Source organism: Schistocerca americana, chromosome 8, assembly GCF_021461395.2.
Source record: "Schistocerca americana isolate TAMUIC-IGC-003095 chromosome 8, iqSchAmer2.1, whole genome shotgun sequence".
Classification (NCBI taxonomy): Eukaryota; Metazoa; Arthropoda; class Insecta; order Orthoptera; family Acrididae; genus Schistocerca; species Schistocerca americana.
In genome coordinates this window covers 197,107,134-197,126,604 of record NC_060126.1, presented here as the reverse complement: position 1 = coordinate 197,126,604, position 19,471 = coordinate 197,107,134, and the positions used below count along the sequence as shown (strand labels likewise).

Here is a 19,471-nt window from a genome sequence, read left to right as displayed (position 1 = left end):
AGTGACAGCAAGATGGGGAAGTGGTCACTACAAGAAAGGTCGTCATGTGCTCTCCAGTGGATAGATGGGAGAAGTCCTGGGCTGCAAATTGATAAATCAATGGCCAAGTAACTACCATGAGTCACACTGTACTGTGTGGCAGCCCCAGTATTTAAAGGGCAGAGGTCAAATCGTGACAGTAAAGTTTCGATATCTCTGCCTTGGCCAGTAAGTATGGTACCACCCCACAAGGTGTTATGGGCATTAAAACCTCCTAGACGTAGGAAAGGTTTAGGGAGATGATCAATCACTGCAGCTAATACATTCAGGGGTAGTGCACCATCTGGAGGAAGATATACATTGCAGACAGTTATTTCCTGCATTGACAGCCACAGCTTCAAGAGGGGTTTGAAGGGGCACAAGTTCACTACAGACCGAGTTTAGGACATAAACGCAATCTCCACCTGACACACTATTATAGTCACTACAGTACCTGTAATATCCCTTATAGCCATGGAGGGCAGGGGTCCGCATTGCTGGGAACCAGGTTTCCTAGAGGGAAATGCAGATAGCCGGTGTAAAGCTTAACAGTTGCCGCAGGTCAGCCAGGCGGTGGAAAAAACCACTGCAATTCCACTGGAGGATGACATCGTGAGACTGGGAAAGCATGGAACATTCACTAAGGCAGTTTACGCCTCAGAGTCACCTGCTGCCACCAATTTATTGCCTGAACAGTCTATATCCATTGTGTCTGAGGGTCTGGCGAGATCGGGATCTACATCTACATACATACTCCACAATCCACCATACAGTGCGTGGCGGAGGGTACCTCATACCACAACTAGCATCTTCTCTCCCTGTTCCACTCCCAAACAGAACGAGTGAAAAACGACTGCCTATATGCCTCTGTACGAGCCCTAATCTCTCTTATCTTATCTTTGTTGTCTTTCTGCGAAATATAAGGTGGCGGCAGTAAAATTGTACTGTAGTCAGCCTCAAATGTTGGTTCTCTAAATTTCCTCAGTAGCGATTCATGAAAAGAACGCCTCCTTTCCTCCACAGACTCCCACCTGAGTTCCTGAAGCATTTCCTTAACACTCGCGTGATGATCAAACCTACCAGTAACAAATCTAGCAGCCTGCCTCCGAATTGCTTCTATGTCCTCCCTCAATCCGTCCTGATAGGGATCCCAAATGCTCGAGCAGTACTGAAGAATAGGTCGTATTAGTGTTTTATAAGCGGCCTCCTTTACAGAAGAACCACATCTTCCTAAAATTCTACCAATGAACCGAAGACAACTATCCACCTACCCCACAACAGCCATTACACACTTGTCCCACTTCAAATCACTCTGCAATGTTACGCCCAAATATTTAATTGATGTGACTGCGTCAAGCGCTACACTACTAATGGAGTATTCAAACATTACGGGATTCTTTTCCCTATTCATCTGCATTAATTTACATTTATCTATATTTAGAGTTAGCTGCCATTCTTTACACCAATCACAAATCCTGTCCAAGTCATCTTGTATCCTCCTACAGTCACTCAATAACGACACCTTCCCATACACCACAGCATCATAATCAGCAAACAACCGCACATTGCTATCCACCCTATCCAAAAGATCATTTATGTAGATAGAAAACAACAGTGGACCTACCACACTTCCCTGGGGCACTCCAGATGATACCCTCACCTCCGATGAACACTCACTATCAAGGACAACGTACTGGGTTCTATTACTTAAGAAGTCTTCGAGCCACTCACATATTTGGGAACCAATCCCATATGCTCGTACCTTAGTTAGGAGTCTGCAGTGGGGTACCGAGTCAAACGCTTTCCTGAAGTCAAGGAATATGGCAACCATCTGATACTCTTCATCCATGGTTCACAAGATATCGTGAAAAAAGGGCAAGTTGCGTTTCGCAGGAGCGATGCTTTCTAAAGCCGTGCTGATGCATGGACAGCAACTTCTCTGTTTCAAGGAAATTCATTGTATTCGAACTGAGAATATGTTCGAGAATCCTGCAACAAACCGATGTTGAGGATATTGGCCTGCAATTTTGAGGATCCGTCCTTCTGCCCTTCTTATATATGGGCGTCACCTACGCCTTTTTCCAGTCGCTCAGGACTTTACGTTGGGCAAGAGATTCGCGATAAATGCAAGCTAAGTAAGGAGCCAATGTAGTAGATTACTCTCTGTAAAACCGAATTGGAATCCCATCAGGATCTGACGATTTATTTATTTTCAACCCATTCAGCTGCTTCACAACCCCAGGGATGTCTATCACTATGTCCTCCATAGGGGAATCTGTATGAGACTCAAACGGCGGTATGTTTGTACGATCCTCCTGCGTGAAAGATTTCTCAAATGCTAAATTTAAAATTTCAGCTTTCGTTTTGCTGTCTTCCGTTGCCAGGCCAGACTGATCAGTGAGTGAGTGGATGGAAGCCTTCGACCTGCTTACCGATTTTATGTAAAACCAGAATTTCCTTGGGTTTTCAGCAAGATCTTTTGCTAAGGTATGATGGTGGTAGTGGTTGTATGCTTCACACATTGCTGTTTTTACAGCAGCACGAATCTCTACTAACGTTTGCCTGTCCTCATTCGCCCGATCTTTCTTGTATCACGAGTGCAACTGTCTTTGCTTCCTGAGCATTCTGCTAATTGCGCTGTTAAACCATGGTGGGTCTTTTCCGTCTGTAACACACTTTTTCGATACATACTTCTCCAATGCGTGATTTACAATGTGTTTAAAATTTGCCCATAATTCTTTCACGTCCATCATACGGGAAGTAAATGAAGTCGATTCATTTACTAAGTGGAATGCTAAGAACTGCTTATCTGCTCTTTCTAGTATGAATACTCTCCTAGCCCTTTTGACCAACTTTTTAACTTTCGTAACCATAGTCGTAAGGGCTCCCCATATGAAAAGGGCAGCCACAGATGAGAATGACATTGCATTGCGAGGACATGTGGCTGAACTGGAAGCAATGCATGGGAGGTGGAACAAATGATTTGACATCACATCTGTATACCATCACCTTCTCAGGTAGGCTATCCCCCTAAAAGGAAAGAATGAAAGCGCCACTGTCTACGCAATTGTCCATAGGGCTTCGCTGGACACGCTGGATGAAATTAACACCATGTCATTTCAGATTAGCCCAAAGTACATCATCAGACTGGAGGAGAAGGTCCCTATGAAAAATTATACCCTGTGTCATATTGAGAGACTTGTGAGGAGTGATGTTCACTGAGATCCTAAGCAGTTGCTGGCATGGAGGGAGGCTGACTGGCTGGCACAAGTTGTCTTTATAAGGAGGGAGCCAGATCTCATCTTGCTTAAGGACTCAACTTCACTGAACTTGTCCTCAGTGTGTTAAAAAAGAAAAGGTTTGGTGGTAGTAAAGTCCTGCCCTCAGTACTGGTACATACTGAGAACTGGGCAAAGGGTTTCGCCCCAAGCTGTCAAGCCTGGCCCTCCTCCGAGGAGGTAGCAAAGGGGGAAAGGCTGGAAAGGCAGAAACAGGAACTGAGATAGAACTATTCTTAGGAAGAGATGTGGCCGTGGAAGAGTGGCCAGAGAGTTTAACACGTTTCATGTGCCAAGCGTCTGCTCTGGTACCACCTGCTCCAATCAGGGGCTCACCTTGGGGTACCACCCAGCCATGGTACTGACTGCCTGGCATGAAGGCCATTGCTGGGAGTTCCAATGGCCTGAAAAGATAGGCAACGACTTCTAGGCTTACTCGAGGCATTCACGGAACAGGTAGTACCAGCAGTGTGATTGGCCACCAAGCTGGTGACCTAGCAAGGATACGATAGGGATATGGCAGGGAAGGAGGAGATGGGTGAAAAGGGGAGAGGGAGAGGGGGAGGAGGGAGAGAGGGACCCATGACAGAGATGATGCAAGGGAGGGAGTAGTTCTCCACTTGGCTCAAACCACAGATTTCAGATTTAGAGGTGGCTGTCAAAGCCCTAAGGGGGACAAAAAAGAAAAGCCGAAAAGGAGAAAGAAAAGCAAACAAACCAAAACTGTAAGACGAAATGAAGTCAGAAGGATAGCTGGGCTGACATAAATAAGAAATGAAGGAGCAACAGGAAAGGAATAGGGGCAGGCAGGAAGAAGGAAGGGGAAGGTAAAGCAGCTGGAAAAGAAGAAAGGCTGCAATAGCTCGGGGACCTTGCGCACCACACACATGCCCACAAGAGAGCTGTGAAGCCCCATGGGACACTCTCCTGCCTGGTTTATTCTTATAACACTGTGTACTTAAAGGCAATATCAATAAAATTGGCTAACCGTTTATATGCATTAAATACATGAGTAGAACCACTTTAATATTACATTGAAAGCCTTTTCAACAATCATGCATCTTAAATGAGAAAGAGAGAGTGAGAGAGAATGTACACTGGGAGACTAACATTGTATGGAAGTGAACTGTGGATTGGTGGGAAATGAAAAAAGATGAGAATTGAAAGGTTTGAGACATGAGTTGCAGAAGGATGTTGAATACTGAAGTGGACTCAAAATACATGTGGAGGTTCTCTGTAAAATCAATTAAGAAAGAACTGTGATGAAAACACTGGCTGTATAAGAAATGAGAAGGTTCGCTGTAAAAGAAATTAGTAAAGGGATGTGTTGGAAACGCTAATTACAAAAAGGGACAAGGTGATAGGACAATGTTGAGACAACTGGGAACAATTTCCATGTTGCTACAGGGAATTAACAAAGGGCAAAAATTGTAGGAAAAAAACAGATTGAAGTATATAAAACACATAATTTATTAGAAAGCTGGGCGTTGAGTTCTATCTGAGACGATTTGATTGCAATACATAGTGAAATCGTGGTGGGCTATGCCAATCAGAATACTGGTACAAAAAGAAAAACTTCTTTGAGAGTTGATTTGATGCGCTATTCCTCTGGCAATGTCTGTTATAAACCGATTTAGTTAAATTACCCTGAATTGAACTTTAAAACAATTTTCGCTACGCTCCTCTCTCCTAGCAAGATCGGACACATGAAAGTTGTATGTAGCACTTTTAAGGTTGTTCAAGATACAGATCTTCAAATTTTGCCTTAATATACTTTTTAATTCCTATTCTAGCTGACCATGAAATTCATCTTTCACACCATCCTCATAACCTCCTGTAGGTGCATACAAACATACAAGAGTGATGTTGAAGAAACAGATCTTCATTTTCATTCTCAAAGTGCATGTCCTTTCATTTACAGGGTTAAAATTCAGAGCTGCTGCTTTATGTTTACAGTCCACAAGAAATTCTGTGCCACCAACTGCATCACTCTCCCCTCCATCACACAGAATTATGTAGTTGCCACTTTTTAGGATACTGCCTCCTTTCCACCTGACCTATTGAGTTGCTGCAAGACATATGCTGTTTTCCTCCATCTCTTGTTTGAGTCCACGCACAGTCCTTGATCTGTTCAAAGTTCTCACATTCCAACTAGCAAAGTATATATTTTTCCATTTGCATTGTCCTATTCCTTGAACGAGCTGTTCATCAACATCATCAATCCAGCTGTTTCTGTCTTTGAGTTTCGTAAAAAAAAAAATTCCAATACAGGGCTGTCAGACCCATGATCGACCCCCAACATGGAAGACCATGATTTGTATCCGGTTTAATCCTTTAAGGAAAATGTCTCTAGAACCCTCCATGTCCTATGTTGTGCAACACACTGTGTCTGGCTCCTCTGATGAGACCATTTCAGTTTGGGTGACCCTGTCGGTACCTGTGCTACCGCGGGCACAGCTCTAGACTTCATTGGAACACACAAGCCCTCCTGTCTGGCACTGGACATGCCTTTGACATGGCAGTGTCTCTCGAGACACGATGCCTCATCGCCAAAGACGTATGTGGCTCATTTCTGTAAATATTAGTTATTTTCTTGTTAGTTGCATTTCAAATCACTCTTCTAAAATCACTGTTAATAAATATTGTGTAACACTTTTCATTACATAATATGCTTTTTAACATGTGCTCCACAGGTTCAATAAGACATTTTATATAAAGCACCAAAGCCTGTTATTAAATGAAACTTTATTTTGCTTTGACTAGTGTCAACATTTCATCATCATCTGCCAGATTTTACAGCTGAAAAATGGTATAAAACAAATCTGCACCTACATATTTACTCAAAAGCAACCATATGGTCAATGACAGAGGATACCTTGTGTGACTACTAGTCATTCCCTTTCCTGTTCCACTCGCAAATGGAGCGAGGAAAAAACAACTGTCTAGATGCCTTCATCTATTTATATATCTATCCATCTATATCCAGACCCCGCTCCAGCTGCTGCCGGGTCTGGGTGCTTACCTTCTCTTGTCTCAGTGGTCCTTATGTAAAATGTACATTGGAATCAGTAGAATTATTCTGAAGTCAAGCGTAAATGCCGGTGCTCTAAATTTTCTCAATAGTGCTTCGTGGAAAAAAATGTTGTCTTTTCTCCAGTGACTCCCTTTTCAGTTCATGAAGCATTTCTGTTCATGAAGCATCTTCGCAATACTTGCATGATGATCAAAACTACCAATAACAAATCTAGCAGCACACCTCTGAATTACCTAATGATGTCTTCCTATCAGACACCCTGCTGAGGATTCCAAACATTCGAGGAATGCTCAAGAATGGATCACATTAGTTTATTATAGGCAGACTCCTCTATAGATGAGCTACACTTCCCTAAATTCTCCCAGTTAACCAAAGTCAATCATTTCTCTTCCCTACTACCAACTCCATCTGCTCACTTAATTTATTATCGCTTCACAGCATTGCACACAGATATTTAGTTCATGTGATCATGTCAAACACTGTACCATTAATACTGTATGCAAACATTGTAGGATTGTCTTTTCTAGTCATCTGTATTTTTCTACAGTTAGAGCATGCAGCCTTTCATCACTCCAAAACAGAAATTCTGTCTAAGTCAGCATGGATCTTTCTATGGTCACTCAACAACACCTTCAGTATACTACAGTAGCATTACCAGCAAATAGTCACAGACTGCTACCTCCCCCCCCCCCCCCTTCCCCATTGACACACTATGTTGAATACATATTTAAAACTATTGAAGCATATCGATCTGCCCCAAACAAGACATCTGGATGATGCCCCTCCATGCACCAGGCCCATTTGCTTCCACAGTATTCACTGTACAGTAGAACCCCTCTAATCCATCACCTTCAGGACCGGGACCATGGTCGGAATGAAAAAAGGTCAGATTATCCAAAAAATCTAATATTTATTGCAAAAGAATGTAAAAAGACATTTAGTACAAAAAATAAACGATTTAAGAACTAAAAGACATCTACAGTAATACAAAAAGACTTTTTACACAATGTTAAACACTATATTAACTAAAAAATGTCTACACACACTATAATATGTATTGGTTTTAAAAGGAAAAACAACAAGCAAATTACTGTACTGTACTGTACTTAATAACATATAAACAATATATACTGTAAACTAAAAATGTTTATAGCACTGTATATAAAAAGGAAATATTTTACAAAGAAATAAACTACTGTATGTATAAACTAAGAAATGATTATACTGTATGCGTTGTTTTTACAGTAAAAAGGAAAACAAATTACTTGGAAAAAAAGTCAGTGATACATATTAGTTTAGCAGATGTTATTCTAGATTTAGCTGCAGTGTCCCTCCATTTTATTATCCACAAAACGTCCATTGGAGTTGAAGTTGGATTCTGCTCGATGTACTGAAGGGTGATGTCAAAAGCATTTTTTTGCATCGTTGTGTGAAATCCGGGTAGGAGGTTCGTCTTCGCCATCTGAGTCCTCATTCACAGTTTCCTGGCTAACAGCGGCAACAATCTGGTTGTCACTGAGCTCTTCAAAAGTGTTACAGTCTTAGTCACATTCATTGATCCACTCTTCAACTTCATTGGCAGGGACGTTCGGCTTCAGAGTTTGTAGATCTTTAACGATTTCCAGTGTGTCGTCGTTTTGCTCATCTTCGGTATGCTCATTTTCAATCATAACTTGTGGCCAAAGCTTACGCCACGATTTCCACAGTGTGTCAGGTTTCAGTTCATCCCATGCTGCAGCGATTGTATAGATAGCATCTTTGATGTTCAGGGATTTCACTGCCTCAAATAAGTTATGACCTCCTTCAGATTTTTCCATAATTGAGCTGATATACTTTCTGCGATATCGCCTTTTTAACCATTCGATAACGCCCTGATCCATTGGTTGGATGAGCGAGGTCACATTAGGAGGCAGAAAGAGAGCTTTTATGTCTCCTTCCACCAAATCTTCCTCAGATAAATGTGATGGTGCGTTATCCAACAGCATTAGATCACAAACAGGCAGATTTTCTTGCTTCAAGTCTTTTTCGATTGATGTCACAAACTTAAAAAGGACGCAGTCCATCCAAGCAGATTTTTGATTGCAGTGATAAACCGGCAAGGAAATAAGTTTATATTTTTGAATGCCCTTGCCTTCTAAGATTTGGCAATGACGAACAAGGGGAGCTTGTGGGTACCATCTGCGATGCTACAAGGAATGATTGTTTTTCTATCTTTTTTAAGTTTCATTCCTACCACGGATTCATTTGAAGCTGCGAGTGTTTTTGTTGGCAACATTTTAATGTTCAGCCCTGTCTCGTCGATGTTATGCACTTGGCAGGGTAACAGTTTATTTTCTTCTACAATTTCTTGAAACTTAACAGAAAACTCCTTAGCAGCTGCGGCATCAGCAGATAGTTTTTCACCGGAAATAAAAACAAATCGGACACCATGATGAGTTTTCCAATGACCAATCCAGCCTTCACTGGCAGCAAATTTACTTTTGGCTTCCAGTTATTTGTGCAAAACTATCGCTTTTTCTTTGAGAATTGGCACGGATATTGGAGTGGGGTCCCTCTCCCTATCCCTCACAAACACCAACCACAACAGAACCTTCAACAAACCCCCCCTCATAGCCAACAAACCTAGCCTAGCCACCCTACTCAATCTCCCCATCCCAGCACATACCCCACACAGACCAAATCTCAACTATAACCATAGTCAAATGCCACATATCACCAGTCCCAATTCAGTTCTAAACCTCTCATCCAGATCCCTCTCTCCTCCAGACACATCTGTTCTATCAAAAGGCTTAACCTTTAGCCCCACACACAAATTCAACCACACTGCCCTGGTTAAAGATCTCCTCTCATTCAACCGAACCTCAACTGGAAATATCACTTCACTACCCAAACACAGCCCCCAAATACTAGACCCAGTGTTGAACCCTGTCTAGAACAGTTCCGACCGCCTTCTCAAAGGGATCCTCCTCCCCTCCCCCAAAATCATCCCTTGCAGACATTTCAGGAATTCCTCACATCCAGTGTTGCCTCCCAGTCCTTCTTGAAGAACATCCCGACAACCCCCAACATCACCCCAGCTGAATCCCGTGCCGTTAGGGAGCTGAAAACAGACCGCTCTATTGTCATCCTCCCGGCGGATAAAGGCTCCACAACTGTGGTACTTGACTGTGTGGAGTATGTGGCAGAAGGACTGCGTCAACTCTCCGACACCTCAACCTACAAAGCTGTTACCCAGGATCCCATTCCCTCCATCCAGACTGAGCTGCAGAATATCCTAAAAATCCAAGGTCCCTCACAAGGCCTCACAACGGCTTCCATAGACTTACTCCACCTGAGCCACGTACCCCTACCTTCTACCTACTACCCAAAATCAACAAAGAGAACCATCCTGGCCGTCCCATTGTAGCAGGCTTCAAAGCCCCAACAGAACGTATCTCAGCTCTGGTAGACCAACACCTCCAACCTATCACCCGTAGACTCCCATCCTACATCAAAGACACAAACCACTTCCTAGAACGCCTCAAATCCATTCCCACTCCTCTCCCACCTGAAACCTTTCTTGTCACCATAGATGCTACATCCCTTTACACAAACATCCCACATACCCATGGTCTCTCTGCCCTCGAGGACTACCTCTCCCAACGGCCACCCGAAGATCTTCCAAAAACCTCGTTCCTTATCACACTTACCAACTTCATCCTCACCCATAATTACTTCACTTTCGAAGGCCAGACCTACAAACAAATCAGGGGAACGGCCATGGGCACCAGGATGGCTCCGTCCTATGCCAACCTCTTCATGGGCCGCATGGAGGAGGCTTTCCTGAAGACCCAACAGCTGCTTCCCCTGGCCTGGTATAGGTTTATAGATGACATCTTTGTGGTCTGGACTCATGGTGAAGAAACACTCCTTAATTTCTTCCATAACCTCAACTCCTTTTCGAATCTGAATTTCACCTGGTCCTTCTCCAAAACCCAAGCCACCTTCCTGGATGTTGACCTTCATCTTGTTGAAGCTCACATCCACACCTCTGTCCATATCAAACCCACAAACAAACAACAGTACCTTCACTTTGATAGCTGCCATCCATTCCACATCAAACGCTCCCTTCCCTACAGCCTAAGTATTCGTGGCAAACGTATCTGCTCCAGTGACGAATCCCTCAACAATTACACCAATAACCTGACCAGTGCTTTCCTCTCCCGCAACTATCCTGCAGACCTTGTCCACAAACAGATCTCCCGAGCAATACATTTCTCCCCATCCAACAACAATGTTCCTACCCCCAGACCACACAGAAGCATCCCCCTTGTCACCCAATATTATCCTGGCCTCGAATACATCAACAAATTACTCCGCCAGGGATATGACTTTCTCAAGTCAACCCCTGAAATGAGATCATCCCTTGACAAAATTCTCCCCACACCAAACAGAGTTGCCTTTCGTCGCCCCCCCCCCCCCCCTAACCTCTGTAACATCCTTGTTAAACCCTACAATATTCCCAGACTATCTTCTCTACCCAGCGGTTCCTACCCCTGTAACTGACCCCACTGCACAACCTGCTCCATGCATCCCCCACAACCACCTACTCCAGCCCCGCTTCTGGTAAAACATACACAATTCAAAGCAGGGTCACGTGTGAAACTACACATGTCATTTATCAGCTGACATGCCTGCACTGCACAGCCTTTTACATCGGTATGACAACAACTAAACTGGCTGAGCGCATGAACGGACACAGACGAACTGTCCGCCTAGGAGATGTCCAACACCCAGTAGCGGAGCATGCCCTCCAGCATAATTCTAGGGACCTAGGAACCTGCTACACTGTATGTGCCATTTGGCTTCTCCCACCCAACACCAGTCCCTCTGAACTGCGGAGATGGGAACTTGCACTCCAACACATCCTTTCATCCCGCCATCCCCCTGGACTGAACCTATGTTAAACAACCTCACTCCCATTTACTCTTCAGTCTTCTCCTCTTTCCCTTTCCTCTTTAGCCATTCACGCATCTTTTCATCCTACATAGTTGTGTTTATCTTTATACTATATACATCTTCACTTCTGTATGCATCCTCTTTGGTTTGAAGCTGGCACAGTACTTACAGTAGAATATCTTTGGCTTCCCTCTGACAACCATGCCTCCATCCTTGCTACCCTCCCTGTTTTCCTTTCCCTGTTGCTTCATAACCGGGGTTGTGAGTAACTGAATCCACTTTCCCTTCTTCCCTTTCTTTCCCCTCTCTCCTCCCTGATGAAGAAACATTTGTTCTGAAAGTTAGGAACGTAAATTTTCGGTTCTGTTTTTTGTGTGTCTATCGGCTGTACTGAGTTGAGGTAAGAACTGGCCAGCCCCTCTATCTCTTTATTAGTATTTGTTTCACATCTTTATATGAGATTTTCCATTAATCATTTAAAATATACCTTCCATCATCTGATCAGATATACACTGATGAACCAAAACATTATGACCACCCACTTAATGGTGTGTTGCCCAAACTCTGTAATGCAATTCAACAGCGACTCTGTGTAGCATGGATTTAACAACAAGTCCTTGGTAGATTTTCAGAGATATGTAGCACCAGATGTCTAAGACATAATTGAAGATATTGTTGGCCCAACATGGGTATATGTAGGGATTGTCTACTGTGGAGCCCCATGTTGAACGATGTGAACCAAACAGTGTGCTCCAACACTTCCACCTGCAGCAGCATTGTACTCTTTGATCAGATCTGTCACAGATTGCTACCTACCCTGCTTGTCAGAACACGCAAGCATCTGACCTCCACATTGTGATGAGGTGTGGACGTCCACACTCAATCACCCAACTGTGGTTTCACCAACCTTCAGTCACTTTCCATTGATTCTCACAATGGTAGCATGCAAACAACTGACCACCTTTGCCATTTCCAAGATGCTCATCCCCAGGTGCAGGGCCATAACAATCTACCCTTTATCAAAGTTGCTTATGTCAGTGGATTTCACCATTTGTGACCCATATCATTGCTATAATAGTTACCAATTAGTCTCTCCTATGTTTACATACTTCCTTTACCGCAACATGTGTCTAAAAGGCCACTAGGCAGTGGTCATTCTCGCAGTACGAAGTTTAATGTTTTGCTCATCAGTGTATATCTAGCTCATGAGATGCCTAAGTTGCAAATAGTTAGCAAAGCAAACAGTTTCATTCTGATGGCTATGGCTTTCAGTAGTATCTGCTCTCAGCAAAAGGGGACAATTGTGCACACACTTTCTGAAGCCCTCATTACGTTAATTCTATTGTTATTAAAATGTGCTATTATTGAACTTTAAGAAGGTGACCTCCTAATCTTGAGTTCAGCCAGGTGACAGTAATAACTGGTCCTATTCCAATACACTATTGATAAAAGAGGGGAAGTCAGAGTAGCGGAAACTGGCTTCCTTTCAGAATGGAGTAACATCCATATCTACAGGTAGTTTTCCTGTAGGGGAAGATTAAAGGTCAAATGGTACTGTGAAAGAGGTCTCTGATTGACATCTTCCACATTCTCTCTCTTCGGAAGGGCTTGTGCTGTATATTGGTGTTGTACTGTGTATCAGTTAGATGTGATATGTCAATTATAATAAAAGAATGTATCACATCTGCCGCACCTCAATAATGATGAAACATGCTTACGAGAATCGAAGAAAGTTTATTTTATAAGTAGTAACATTGGGAGGAATGGTTTGTGATATGAGCAGATGCGACGAAAGACATGGGCGCATCACATCTACAACATGGAACGGCCATTTATCATCTCCACTTGCTGTGGGCCACTTGTTCCTTGCTACTGCGGCCTGAAGATATTATGCGGCCACAGAGAAAAGCGTTGTTACAACAAAATTGTAAAGGGCATGACATGCAAATCATTCTAATTAACTAGAATTTTGTCTGATCTAAGATGATGTGAGGACTAGTCAGTTAGAATAACGTATTCTGAAGACTGTGAAAATTATTGTAAATGGAAGAAATGAGTTATCGTACCACAAATACAGGAGTTCAACGTGGGATTCTTCAGAATTATTTCCGTGGTTCAGAAGAAAACCCGCACTCACTCTCAGCACACAGACAACACAAGAGGAGACAAAGCCATAAACTACTATTGGAAGATGGTTATTTGGTCCTACCTTGCAGGTCTCAATCAGTAAAACATCAAAATAGGTGACTGAAAGAAATTTTATGAATACATATCACCACAAGGCCATGAGAGTGGCAGATTTAACTTCCACCAATTACACTTCCTTGATCACATTTCATTTTTATCGGCCAGCTCATACTTTTTCTCACTGACTGTCATCTGCTCCAGTGATGTCAGAGGATGAAGGAGAGGTATCTTCTGACAGGGTATGTATGGATGATGTTCAAGGAAAGCGGTAACCTCTATCTGGAGTAATTTATTTTTTTAGGAACTAGTTTATAATTTTGAACAGAACAGGTTCTAGATGTAACCTCTGTAAAATCTGTGATCCTATCACTTCAAAAGGATGAAGCCATTCATATTTTTTACAGGTTTCAAAGTGTGACAGGTGACTGAATGTTTTCTATTCCTTTATCTTCTTTTCCTTTTTAAAAGTTGGGCAAACATTCAACTGGGGAGGCTGCTGGTCCAGAATGTTTGTACAAAGAGGATGTTATCCAAGAGTGTTCTACCACAAATTCCAAAGAGGGTTTCTGAAGTACAGTGAGAAACAAAAAAACTGAAGTACAGTGAGAAACAAAAAAAAGTATGCATCTTTTGGGTGTTAGTACGTAAGGCTTACCATCACATCTATATACTGTGTACATCATTATGACACTTACTCTGATCAAGGGCTGATCCAAGGGAGAGTTATTCAACTGGCTTGACTGTCACTGTGTGCCAATAGCCTTGTCGCAGTGGTAACACTGGTTCCTGTCAGATCACCAAAGTTAAGTGCTGTCGGGCTTGGTTCACACTTAGATGGGTGACCATTTGGGTCTGCCATGTGCTGCTGGCACACAGAGTGCACTCAGCCCTTGTGAGGCCAAATGAAGATCCATTTGACTGAGAAATAGCAGCTCCCGTCACAAAAACTGACAATGTTTAGGAGAGTAGTGTGTTGACCACATGCCCCTCCATATCCACACCCACTAACAGTTAACTGCCGAGAAAGAAATGGCGGTATGTCGGCACTGTTACACCTTCTGAGCCCTGTTCAGACGGGCTTTGAAGTTAATTTGATGGTCACTGTTCAGGGTCCTGGTGCCACAAAACAATAAGTGTCTACTCTTAGGTCTCGTGGGAAGATAACAAACAGCTCAGGCATCCACTGTGCAGGTCCTGCATTGACAGGGGGTTACAGATGAGAAAGTACACGATGACCCAACCACGTCGGAATGGTGAGTGAAATCCAAAAGAAGGGACTAGACTTTATTTTGCCTAAAGGGTGCAACAGAAAAAAAGGCAAAATGAGAAAAATGATTCAGAACCAAAATAATATTCAGGTTCGCATCCAGAACTGGGGTCAATAGAGGCTGATGAAAGATAGACTGAGGAGGGGGAGAAGGAGAATCATAGTTGGTCCAACACATACCACAAATATATCCACGAGAGAGGAATGAGCCATCTTGCAAATGAAGCTACTACCAAATGGTATGCAGTGTTACACACAACTGGTAGCAAGTTGTGAACTATTTATATGGTTCTACAGTGTTAAAATGTATCAATGTAACAGCAATAACTGTGTGAGACCTTCTCAAATGAAAAAACTAACAACGACCAATAAACTACACTTCACAAGTTCATCATTCTATAAAGCTAAGATCTATACCTTTTTGAACATTAACATGGCGGCATTTCAGATAAACCACATGACCATCTTAATAAAGTCTGAAAGAGAAACACAAAACTATCGAGTGTTGTACCTCTTATTTTTTCAGATCCTTACCTATCAGTGAGTACAGATACTTCTGTGCAGAAATACCAACTGTCAAAGACCACACGGGTCACATAATAGCTGTGATTCTGGCTTTTGCCCATGACTTAACTGTGTTATGTGACATCATTATATCATGTCATTTGAAATGTGTTTTGCTCATATAGGGCATGCTGGTATGGGATGATGCACTCAAGTGTTGGATGTTTGTATTGCATTTTTCCAATGTTGTACATTGTGTTGTTGGAGGTTGTCGACTGGGTTTTTCCAGTGTTTTTTGAACAGCATGGTTGTGGAGACGAAGCAGCCATTAGTATGATTAATTCAATTATTCAAAACAGTCTCAATCACATTTATTATTGTTATACCGCCAACCAGTTTCAATCTGACGTAGGATAGTTTCCTGCCGTTACGTAGACAGGAGTGACACCACCAGCAGTCGACCAATGGTGTAAACGCTGCAGATGCAGACAGAATGCCCACACCGAGAGCCGAATGCCGCCGCCAGGGTCGGCAACTACGCCCCCCCCCCCCCACGCACTGTGCGCCCGGACCACTGCAGCCTCCCGAGGACTAGTGGAGCGGGGGAGGGGGGGGGGGAGTTGTTGTTGTTGTGGTCTTCAGTCCTGAGACTGGTTTGATGCAGCTCTCCATGCTACTCTATCCTGTGCAAGCTTCTTCATCTCCCAGTACCTACTGCAACCTACATCCTTCTGAATCTGCTTAGTGTATTGATCTCTTGGTCTCCCTCTACGATTTTTACCCTCCACGCTGCCCTCCAATGCTAAATTTGTGATCCCTTGATGCCTCAAAACATGTCCTACCAACCGATCCCTTCTTCTAGTCAAGTTGTGCCACAAACTTCTCTTCTCCCCAATTCTATTCAATACCTCCTCATTAGTTACATGATCTACCCACCTTATCTTCAGCATTCTTCTGTAGCACCACATTTCGAAAGCTTCTATTCTCTTCTTGTCCAAACTGGTTATCGTCCATGTTTCACTTTCATACATGGCTACACTCCATACAAATACTTTCAGAAACGACTTCCTGACACTTAAATCTATACTCTATGTTAACAAATTTCTCTTCTTCAGAAACGATTTCCTTGCCATTGCCAGTCTACATTTTATATCCTCTCTACTTCGACCATCATCAGTTATTTTACTCCCTAAATAGCAAAACTCCTTTACTACTTTAAGTGTCTCATTTCCTAATCTAATCCCCTCAGCATCACCCGATTTAATTTGACTACATTCCATTATCCTCGTTTTGCTTTTGTTGATGTTCATCTTATATCCTCCTTTCAAGACACTGTCCATTCCGTTCAACTGCTCTTCCAAGTCCTTTGCTGTCTCTGACAGAATTACAATGTCATCGGCTAACCTCAAAGTTTTTATTTCTTCTCCATGGATTTTAATACCTACTCCAAATTTTTCTTTTGTTTCCTTTACTGCTTGCTCAATATACAGATCGAATAACATCGGGGAGAGGCTACAACCCTGTCTCACTCCCTTCCCAACCACTGCTTCCCTTTCATGTCCCTTGACTTTTATAACTGCCATCTGGTTTCTGTACAAATTGTAAATAGCCTTTCGCTCCCTGTATTTTACCCCTGCCACCTTCAGAATTTGAAAGAGAGTATTCCAGTTAACGTTGTCAAAAGCTTTCTCTAAGTCTACAAATGCTAGAAACGTAGGTTTGCCTTTCCTTAATCTTTCTTCTAAGATAAGTCGTAAGGTTAGTATTGCCTCACGTGTTCCAACATTTCTACGGAATCCAAACTGACCTTCCCCGAGGTCCGCTTCAACCAGTTTTTCCATTCGTCTGTAAAGAATTCGGAGTAGTGGAATTTGGACTAGTGGGGGGCGGGGTGGGGGGGGCGCACATATAAATATACCGCTCTCTGCGAATCTTGATGGTTCACTAGAAGATGGGTAGTATGACATTTACCGAAACATTGCAATATATGTATACTACCACCCAGCTGGAGACCCGATAAACATTCATCAGTGGTATTGTGGATTTTGGTTGAGGTCTTTAGGTCAAGTGAGAGTTGCAGTAACGGTTTTTGGAGTTGGGTGGTGTTTCTGGGATTGCTGTCTTCGTCTGAGCTATATACTTCAAGTGAATGTTGCAGTACCCAGTTTTTGACTTGCGTGTGGGTTGCTGATATTAATGACTTCATTTGAGTTATTTGTGGTATATTTAGTTTATCCCCCTCCCCCAAAACTTTCTACCACCAATGTGTGTCCCAATAGTTTCATTTCATTGCTGAAATTAAATATTTTATATGTTATTTATATTTGTTTATGGGTGTAATGGGTGATGATGTGATTGTGGAATTGAATAAATTTGAATAGGGGTGTATACCATCTTAATGACATCACAGCTCAAAGCAAACAGGCCGGAATCAGAAATTTTTGGTAAGCGCAACTCCAGAATTGTCCAATTTTATATATGATCAATTATGAACAAGTGTCTGTCTTAAACCAGGTCCTAGTGGAGAGATCTGGTGAGTTTGTTCTATGAAATGAAGAATGTGATTAGCCTCTATTTCAGACAAGCAATACTGCAGCTGTGATTTCCAGAAAATCACAATAAACGGAAATTAATGGAGAAAGAAAAATCACACTACAGAATTTCACATATTAACAACTAACCCATATTAGAAACAGAATTTTCAAAAACTTTTGTTGGATGTACTAGCAGAATCCAGACAACACATCCTTCTAAGACTCAAACTTAGAAACTAATGAGGCACAATGGTTTCAACAATAAGCTAATTAGCATCTCCTAGTCAAGTACTTTCAGATGTAGTTTACTGAATTGTGATACCGCACAAAGAAAAATTTATATTATTATCTATTCTGAATGACTACTTCCTCTGGTGGAAAAATTACTAAAATTTCTCAGGAAGAATCCAGTAGAGAGGATTCCATTATAGGTCAACTTTAAAGTGAGCAAAAGACAAGGCAGTGAGCAAACCACTGAAGAAATTCAGAAACGCCGGACATGTGGAGACGTTAACTGAATACAAATTTTGACACACCTTTTTCATATTAAACAAGGTCTTCTTTCATAACAGTAAAGTGAGCTCTCTCATAGTGGTAACAACCATATACAGGACCGGACAGTCTTTAGGACAGATCAACAACTGTGACAATGATCTGTGTTTACTTTAATAAAGCCTACAATTTCATGGATGGAAAAAAGTATGGAGATTCTAAAGGAACTAGCACAAGATGACAGAAGCCCTAACTAAGATTAAAAACTCTGTCTGGTAATCATTACAAAGTTCTGTTCACGTTCACAGCAGGCTGCCCACGTATAGATGTTGGCACATGCACACACAATGGAAATAGAAAAGACTCTTGATAAAATATATTTTGCTTCTGCATTATATTTTCGTATGTAGGTTTCGGAGAGACTAATCTATAGCATAGCCTGACATCTAGGTTAATTTGAAAGGTTGAGAGTCAGCAAAGACAACCATTTTGATGTCATGGAAATATCTATGGTTGATATTTTGCCCACACTTAATTTCAATGAGTGTTTCATGTTTGCCACTTCAATGTTGTCATGGATAAAAGCAAATGAATGATATTACTGCATTCCATATTTCCACACCTGTGACAATATTAAACAAATATTAACGCCTAACAGCTGAATAAGTGAATTCCCAAGTGGCACCACTCAAACAAACAGGAGAAGTGTCAATACAGGTTTCTTCAATTATTTGTTGACAATTTGCTACAAATGAATCATAGCAGCCAACAAGGTCAATGAAAACTCGCCTTTTCAGTGCTATCTTTACTTGGAATATGTGAACCGACGCCATATAGCAATTTAGAATCGTAGTCACATTAAAGGCCTGCATTTTATCGGCCTGATGTTTTGAAAATTCTTCCCCCATCCCCACACAGAATAAACAGTTACGTTACTGTAACTACTGCTAAGAGGTGTTGAGACATAATTTGTCTAAATGTATTTAAGATTGACCTCTATCACAAAATGTTCACTATCACGATATAAAACCAGTGACCTGAATTATCTACAATTAAGATCCCGACTCATAAATGTAATTTACCTGACAACAACCTTAACGTCATGTTAATCACTACGTACACAGCTAAATGACTTCCATCTATGAACTCCATTTACTCACGGAAATTTCAAATTAACTTTCTTCCTGGAACCTGTCCATGTTTAACTAACACATAATGT

The 19,471-nt window shown here is 42.1% G+C and overlaps 1 protein-coding gene across 1 annotated transcript in view; it reads right to left on the bottom strand.

Annotated features, from left to right (window-relative positions):
* Positions 1 to 19,471, bottom strand: part of LOC124545485 (phosphatidate cytidylyltransferase, photoreceptor-specific) — a 102,507-nt gene that overhangs the window by 82,619 nt on the left and 417 nt on the right. The window lies entirely within an intron of this gene.